This window comes from Pelophylax lessonae (genome assembly GCF_965119305.1).
Source record: "Pelophylax lessonae genome assembly, chromosome: 8".
NCBI lineage: Eukaryota > Metazoa > Chordata > Amphibia > Anura > Ranidae > Pelophylax > Pelophylax lessonae.
The window spans coordinates 210,254,149-210,263,460 of NC_138775.1; the positions used below are offsets into that span (position 1 = coordinate 210,254,149).

Below are 9,312 nucleotides of genomic sequence, written 5' to 3' on the forward strand. Positions count from 1 at the left end.
CCTGCTCATTGAATTTGAAGCGGGAGCCAATGGCGTCATGCTGCCTTCTCAGCCAATGAGGAGGGAGAGTCTCGGGCAGCCAAGACACGCCTGCAACATTGCTGGATCAAGATGGGCTCAAGTATTGGGGGGGGGGGGGGGCTGCTGCACACAGAAGACTTTTTATCCTAATGCATAGAATGCAATAGGGAAAAAAAAAAAAACCTTCTGACTTATCCACTTTTCGGCAATAAAAGACACCTACCTGCCTGCTCATTAGCACAGTTCAATTTACATTCTGGCACAGCGCCTGTGTGCCAGGATGACTGCACTGTCATCCCAGGCCTGTCAATGAAGACAGTCACAGCTCAGCACCCGGGGGGGGGGGGGGGGGGGATAAATAAAATGGATTGAAGATGCTGGTGAGGAACTCTACACCATAGAATAGGAGGTATGTATCACGGAGTTTAGATCTGCAATCTTATTTTGTTAGCACTCAAAGTACCACACAGTTCTCAATCTTACCCCAATTTTATTAAAAGGAGTTGTAAAGTCAGAAGGTTTTTTTATCCTAATGCATAAATATAAAAAGCCTTCTTGGTGTAGAAGCCACCCCAGCACCCCCTAAAACTTACCTGTGCTCAAGCGATGTCCACAAATTCCTCAGTCGTCTGATTGGCAGAGACACAGCAGTGGCGCCATTGACTCCCGCTGCTGTCAAAGTCAAATAGCCAATCAGGAAAGAGAGAGAGGACGGGCCCAACAGCAGCTCCATGTCTGAATGGACACAGAGCTGCAGCTCAGCTCGGGTGCCCCATACCAAGCTGCTTGCTGTGGGGGGCACTCAAAAGGAGAGAGGGGCAAGGAGCAGCAAAGAGGGACCCGAGGAGAGGAGGATCCGGCTTGCTCTCCGCAAAACCACTGCACAGGAGGAGGCAAGTAGAACAGGTTTGTGATTTTTATTTTATTTTTTTTAAAACCATGAGACTTTACAGTCACATTAAAGTACTATTCTCATGAATATCTTGCAGAATAAACTTGTAACATGACGATCATATTATTGAAAACTTATAAGGAAAGTAGCACTTTGTGAGATCTCTGTGGGGTTCACCACCACTTTAGCCATGGGCTTAATTGTATCTCACTACTTGGAGGTAGAAGAAAGCGTTCAGATATTATTCTTGTCCATTTACAAGTACTTAACCACTTAAGCCCCGGAGGATTTGGCTGCTCAATGACCAGGCCCTATTTTGCGATTCGTCACTGCGTGACTTTAACGGACAATTGCGCGGACAATCATACAGAAATAGAAGGGACAATGTAAATTAAACTGTGTTTAGGATCAGTGAAAGTAAACCCTCCTTTCATTTTCAGCAAAGGAAGCTGCTATCTGAGCCTCTGTTTAATCTGCAACAGCCATGCTGCAGGTGATCAGTTACGACACCAGCCATTGGATGGTTTGACAGTTTGGTTGAGAGCACAACCAATGTGACAGATACCACTTCCGGCATGCCAGGTCGATGGGTTTACTTCGGCTTTAAATCTAATTTTCTATTACTCCTCATGGTACCAAACAGGCACAGACATAATTACCTCAATTCTCCATCACCCCCTAACATTAAATTAAAAACACAAAATTGAGCTGGCTTTGGGGCAAAGTTTGCTCCTGACAGAGGCACCGCAGGTCCCTTGACCAGGCACAACAGATCTAACAAAGAACACGCTTTTCATCATCACTCAGACAATATTCACTTCTTGCCATTACTAATACATCTCTGGTCGGCAGAATAAGTTTGCATCAATTGATATGTATACCCAGCGGTCGTTGGAACATACATTAAACCATAATTAGGTGGCATTTAGTTTGCCATGTGTGTTATTATCAAAGGTTCCAGTTATTTTATCCTTTTTGCATCTCGGAGCTCCTGATCTGCAGAAGCAGCATGTCACTGTTCAGGATAGGTTTCCTGAAGGTGACAATGGCAGAGCATACCTGTGTAATGAGAACAGACACATCTACTTTGTATGCTTCACCAGAAATGGATGTAACAGGGTGACAATGTAGGAGATATATTGGAAGACATCGTTGTCACCTATTAACAGGAAGTACCTTCATTGCAGGATTACCAGGTAAGTGTCAGTTTAGAAATGGTTTGGCAATTTTTACATAGTTACATTGGTCCAGCTTGGGCCAACTAAGGCCCCTTTCACACTTATGCAACGCGATTTTGCCACGAATCGCGCCGCGACTTTGAGCAATGGCTCAGGGCTATATACCTCAAAAAACATTAAAATCGTGCCAAAGTAGTGCAGGAACTACTTTGAAGTCGGTGCGACTTCAAAAACGCACTGATATGAATGGGGCTCATTGAAAATAATGGAAAACGACTTGTCATGCGATTTTGCGGTCCAAAATCACGGGACAAGTCGCACTAGTGTGAAAGGGGCCTAAATATGTCTGTACCGCAACTGAGATCAAAGTAGTAGTAGTGATTCCAGCCTCAACAGGGATGACCACCGGCTTCTGAGTCCTGTGCTCAATGGCTGCCCTGCAAGATTGTGAACACAGGAATTGCTCACTGGGCTCATTCAGGGAACACTTTGCATTATCTCAATGAATGCAAAGCACTCTCTGACCAGACAAGGTGGAGAGGCGGGGTGGCGATGTCACACTCTCCACCTTGTCCAGAGAACGCTTTGCATTCATTGAGAAAACGCAAAGCATTCTCTGAATGGTGCACATGCTGACTGACCGACCTCCTGTGTTCAGAATGCAGCAGAGCAGCCACTTCGCACAGGACTCAGATTGTAGTAGACTGCTAATCCAGTGATCTCTCCTATGTTTCCAGTCTCTACAGGATCCCATGGGTAAGAGATAGGGCTCATTCATTCGGGTCCATGCACTCCCTCCTGACCAAGTCATGTTTTGACGTGCGACTGTGTGCAGTTGCCGTGTCTGCATCCAGTTCTATAGGCTGCCTGCACACCGCTCCGAGATGAATGCAGACACAGCCAGCCGCTCAGCGACCGTCTGAATGAGCCCAAATGCATAGTTACATTGACCCAGTCTAGACCAATGTAAAAAAATGACGTACCAGGAATTTTTCTTTAAAGGCTGCACAATTTTTTTTTTAAACCTGCTGCCAACGCATCACAGTGCATGTTTATGCATTTTGAAGTGCTGTCATTGACTTCGATGAACTTCCCAACCTACTAAAACGGCGTGCACGAGCATCCAGAACCTCCATAAAAAATTCCCCTCCAACTGCTGTGTACAGACCCCCCATAAAAAGTGATTACAAGATGGGACTGTAGGCTGGAACTTGCATAAAGCACGCACACATACATACATATTCCCCGAGCAAAAACTATTCGCATTTGGGGCATCTGTCCACGTGCATGCTTTATGTAAGCACTGGCCCATACCGTCATCTTGTATTTGCAGTCTATGAATGGCTGTAGACAGCAGCCATGTGTCCTGTGTAGACACTCATGTATGCTGTATGACGCTGACACTGCAACACTGAGATTAAAGCAGATGCCATTTTATTAAGGTGAACCACGGTAACATACAACAGTATGAACGGGCCCTTCATCTCAGATATGCAAGTCATTGGGTTTATGTTCACTACACTGACATGCAAGGTTGTTGTTCACCTGATGTATACAATTACACCTTACCGCAATGTCACCGGACCACTTGATCAGTTTTGGTTTTGTGTCACTTACTGTGTATGCACCGGGGAAATATTGGCCGACCAATAATGTATGAATTAGGATCCTTTCACACAAACGATCCGATCAGATCCCCCTGTCAGTTTTTTAGGCGGACCTGATCGGATCCTCCATGCATCCCTATGGGGCATCGGATGTCAGCAAAGACATGTCCGCTGACACCCGCTGTTATCCCATACTGATCCTGTCTGAAATCCGGACGGATGGAAAGCCTATTTTCCATCTGTCCAGCGAATCAAATCAGATGAGAACAGACAGGCGGTCCATAGAGGACAGCAGGGATTTGACTGCTCTGTCTCCACACAAGGAGCGGAGATGGAGCTGTCACCTGTCTGCTCAGTGGGGATCGGCGGATCGATCCCAGCTGAGCAGAGAACGGGCCGCGCCGGACAGCGGATAGTGTGAAAGGACCCTTAGGCGCTATGCACACCGATACAATTTTGCTGCAATAAAATGCACCTTCCCAGCATGGCAAAAGCCCATCAAATGTATCCCACTCCCCTTTGAAGGTTAAGTTCACCTTTAAAAAAATAAATTTAATAAATAGGGATGCACCGAAATAAAAAATTCTGGACCGAAAATGCAGGATGCCCTTGGCCGAAAACCGAAAATGACTTTCCCCCAAATGATTTTAAAATAGAAGAGGGGCATACACCAAAAACAGGCAGCAAACGTACACCTGTAGCTGCCACCCTGTCACAGTATATGTACTGTGACGGGTTGGCAAGTGTTTGTATTATGCAGCATGAGGGGGTTAATGTATTGCCACTGATGCATTAGTGACTGACCAGTGGCAGTTAATTAACCCCTTTGTGCTGCATTAGTGCAACCAGTATCAGTGTTAATTAACACTGGTTGCACTAATGCAGCACAAAGGGGTTAATTAACTGCCACTGGTCAGTCACTATAGCATCAGTGACAATACCTTAACCCCGTCATGCTGCATAATACTAATACCATTGGTAACCTCACCTCAGCAACCCCCCCCCCCGCCTCAGCACCCCCCCTGCTTCAGCATCCCAAGGATGCAATCTCCTTACTCTCAGCTCCTCCTGTGTCCTTTTCAAAAGATGCGCCTCTGGCCGGCGGCCCGCCTCCCGGTGATGTCACTACTATGATGTGCATGAATGAACACACTGGGCAGGTGGGCGAGCGGCTGCTATTAGCTGGAATTAAGTGAGCCCTTCACTTCCCTGTCAGCGGGGAAGTGAAGCGCTCACTTAGTTGCCGAAATTTTGGTGCACCACTAATAATAAATGCACGATTTGGAGGTAAAAAATATGTGCATTTATTTGTCCTTAGGAGCCGGTTAAGGCTGGTTCAGACCACATGGACAGTAGGTTACATAGATTTCAATGGCAAAGTTAACACCAGAGCAGAGTGTTCCAGTACAGTCAACAAAAGCAGAACATGCCGAATTTTTTCTGCACTGGAACACGGCAAAAAAAAAAAAAAAAAGTGTATACCTGTGCACATCACATGCAATGTCTGTGCAGTGCGAATTCAGTCATAGTTTGCATGGCTGAAATCGCATTCCCACCAAAATGGTGCAGGGTCCCGTTTTTTTGTCCGCAATGGAATTGAAATGGGCGTTCAGACCCATGCAATCCAATTCCATAGTTCGCACTGCATTCTGCAGACCGATTTGGGGGTGTCATTAACTTTATATTGACACCAGCAGCGGATCGCAGAGCGCAATATGAACTGCCTGCAAGACTGATGCGGTGCGGGCATTAATGTGCACCTAGCCTTAAAGGAATTGTAAAGTCAGGTTTTTTTTTTTTGTTTAGTTTAATGAATTCTAAAAAGCCTGTGTGCAGCAGCAGCGCCCCCCCCCCCCCCAATACATACACCTAAGCCCATCCAGCTCGATCCAGTGATGTTACAGTATTGTTCCAGCTGCCCAGGACTCCCCTCATTGGCTGAGACAGCTGTGCGGCGCCATTGGCTCCCTCTGTTGTCAAAGTCAATAAGCCAACAAGGAGAGAGCAGGGGCGGGGCCAGGCCGTGATTTTGTGTCTGAATGGACACAGGGCGCTGTGGCTCGGCTGCCCCCATAGCAAGCTGCTTGCTATGGGGGCACTCAACATGAAGGAGGGGCAAGGAGCACAGGCGGTGGATACAAGGGAAGGATCTGGGCTGCTCTGGGCAAAACTACTGTGCAGAGCAGGTATGTATAACATGTTTGGTATTTTTAACAAAAAAAACACTCAAGACTTTACAATCACTAACTACTTCCAGACCGCTCACCGCATATATACTGCGGCAGGGCGGCCCGGCTGCGCAAAATCATGTATAGGTATGCAATTTTTGCAGGGGTTGTCGGTGGAGCGTGCGCTGCTCCCGCTGTGACTAGACACAGCAGGAGCCAATCCGTGGGTTCAGCTGCCACCCGCAATTGTGCAGGAGAAGGACAGCACCGCGGTCTGCCTATGTAAATAAGGCAGACGGCTGTTCTGTCACAGAGGAAGAGGGATCTTGTGTTTCAGCTAAGCTAATCTGAAACACAGATCTCCCTTTTCCTCCAGTACATCCATCCCCCAATCAGTTAGAAAGCACTCCCTAGTAGCAAACTTAAGCCCTTGATCACCCCTAGTGTTAACCCCTTCCCTGCCAGTGTCATTTATACAGTAACAGTGCATTTTTTTTAGCACCGATCACTGTATTGGTGTCACTGTTCCCCAGATGTGTCAGCCGCAATGTCACAGTCCCGCTAAAAATTGCCGTTTGCCTCCATTACTTGTAAAAACAATTTTAAAAAATAGTCCATAAATGTATCCCATAGTTCGTAGACGCTATAACTTTTGCGCAAATCAATACACGCTTATTAGGATTTTTTTATCAAAAACATGCAGCATAATACATATTGGCCTAAACTGATGAAAACATTTTTTTACATTTTTTTTGGGAATGTTTTAGGCTGCATTCACATGTCAGCGTATGGATCGCGGGCAGAATCACCGCAATTCCGCCCGCGATCCGGAGATCATTGCAAATCGCGGGATGCCTGTGCGTTGCCTGTGATTTGCAATAGCACCCCAAACGCTGAGCGATGTTGCCGCGATTTCCACCTGCCAAATCGTGGTAACATCGCGCAAAAAAAAAAAAAAATTGCGGGACGCATTACGCCCAAAAAAACACAAGAGCTTCTTTGGAGCGTATTGCGTCCCGCGATTTTTTTGCGCGATGTTACCGCGATTCGGCAGGCGGAAATCGCGGCAACATCGCTCAGCATTTGGGGTGCTATTGCAAATCACGGGCAACGCACAGGCGCCCTGCGATTTGCAATGATCTCCGGATCCGGGGGGGAATTACGGCGATTCTGCCCGCGATCCATAAGCTGACATGTGAATGCAGCCTTATAGCAGAAAGTAAAAAAATTGTTTTCTTTTTCAAAATAGTCATTTTTTTTTTTGTTTATAACACAAAAAACAAACAGAGGTGATCGAATACCCCCAAAGGAAAGCTCTTTGTGGGGGAAAAAAAAAGACATCAACTTTATTTGGGTACAGCGTCGCACGATCACTCAATTGTCAGTTAAAGCAACGCAGTGCCGTATCGCAAAAAATGGGGGTAAATCCTTCCGGGAACTGAAGTGGTTAAGATCGCTTAAGGTCAACTCACACCGGATGCAGTGGGACTGCATTGGGCGGCTATTCCAGCGCAGTCCTACCACATTGCAAAATGCCCCTTCTCCTGTGTGCCCGGTTAACGCCGCTGCATTGCAGTTGGTGCATGGGCACTGTGTGTGCAATAATTATTTTTTTTTTTTTAAAGTACAGCAAATACTATTTTTTTTTTTGCAGGGCATCGTGAAGTAGCCTACTGAATTAAATGTCTGTGTGACATTTAAATAAATTACGTAGAAAAATAAAAATTGGGGAACAGCGTGAGGATGATGGATGGTGTGAATGGACCCCTATTGCCATCTAATTGCTCACATCTCTGGGTTGTGAGCTGCGTTTTTGAAGCGTCCTGCTTGCTGCATCTTTGGCGCCCTGATTGAAACACGCAATTTTTTTTTTTTTTTAAATCACATCTACTTTCCCCTGATGATCAGGGATAGAAAAAGTATAGAAAATGCATAATGTGTTGTGTAATATTTTTACGCAATGCATTAAAAAACATTCAATGCGCCTTCATAAAACACATTGTGCGATTTAGAAGAGCGGTGTGAAGATCACTACGGTGTAATAATACATAAAATGATTAGAAGGAAGATCACTAAAGGTGTAATAATATATAAAATGATTAGAAGGAAGATCACTAAGGAATAATAATATATAAAATGATTAGAAGGAAGATCACTAAGGTGTAATAATATATAAAATGATTAGAAGGAAGATCACTAAGGTGTAATAATATATAAAATGATTAGAAGGAAGATCACCAAGGTGTAATAATATATAAAATGATTAGAAGGAAGATCACCAAGGTGTAATAATATATAAAATGATTAGAAGGAAGATCACTAAGGTGTAATAATATATAAAATGATTAGAAGGAAGATCACCAAGGTGTAATAATATATAAAATGATTAGAAGGAAGATCACTAAGGTGTAATAATATATAAAATGATTAGAAGGAAGATCACTAAGGTGTAATAATATATAAAATGATTAGAAGGATGGAATGATGGGTGAGATGTGACATTAGAATCCCTCCCCAGGTGTCAGGCCTCCAGTGAGGACACAATACAGCCACCATCCTCCATCACAATGAGCCTCCATGAAGGGGGGAGGACACTGATCGCCCACTAGTGGAGGCTGATGACTGCCATCACCCATCTCCCTGGTCCCCCCTCCCCTCCCCCAGCACTGAGATTGGTCCTATCCGGACAGATGTGCAGTGTGAGGCCAGCACTCGGTGTACACAATGGCCGGCTCCACTCCACACATCACATCGGGGGGGAGGAGGCTCCGATCACACATCCCCCCACATACACATCACAAGGATCGCCTCCTATACAGCCGGCCCGGCACACACACGGCTACCTGAGGCCTGTGCGTCACCCCCTGCCGCCCTGAGGACACACCGGGCTACCGGCACAGGGCGGCGGCCTCCCGTCACCGCTGTGTGAGGATTTCTCACCTGGGGTTCCCTGCGCTGACACCGCCAAAGATCCGAACGGGGCAGCTTCTCCCGGCAGTAGCGTGAATGGCGGTTAACAGCGGGGAGCTGCTGGAGTGGAGTGTGATCAGGGGCGGAAGTGATGTCAGGGAGACGGGAGGAAGTGGGCGGGGCGGGATCGCAGTGGAGGCGTAGAAGTGTGTGAGGAGGAGAGAATGGGAGACAGGCGGACTCTGAATGTATGAATGAAGGGTGTGTGATGTGTGATGTGTTAGAGTGCGGGGGTAGTCATGAACGTCACTGAGACCTGTGTTGGATATAATACAGTGCAGTGACCCCTGTGTTGGGTATAATGGGGTGCTGTGACACCTGTGTTGGGTATAATGGGGTGCAATGAGACCTGTGTTGGATATAATGGGGTGCAGTGACCCCTGTGTTGTATATAATGGGGTGCAGTGAGACCTGTGTTGGATATAATGGGGTGCAGTGTCCCCCTGTGTTGTGTATAATGGGGTACAGTGAGACCC

At 46.2% G+C, this 9,312-nt stretch overlaps 1 protein-coding gene across 1 annotated transcript in view; it reads right to left on the reverse strand.

Annotated features, from left to right (window-relative positions):
- The window catches only part of PRRC2C (proline rich coiled-coil 2C), a 138,955-nt gene extending 130,019 nt beyond the window's left edge, over positions 1-8,936 (reverse strand). The window contains exon 1 of the mRNA XM_082266565.1: positions 8,807-8,936. The gene's annotated coding sequence lies outside the window, so the exon portion shown is untranslated. The remainder of the gene's footprint in view (positions 1-8,806) is intronic.
- Positions 8,937-9,312: the final 376 nt, after the last annotated feature.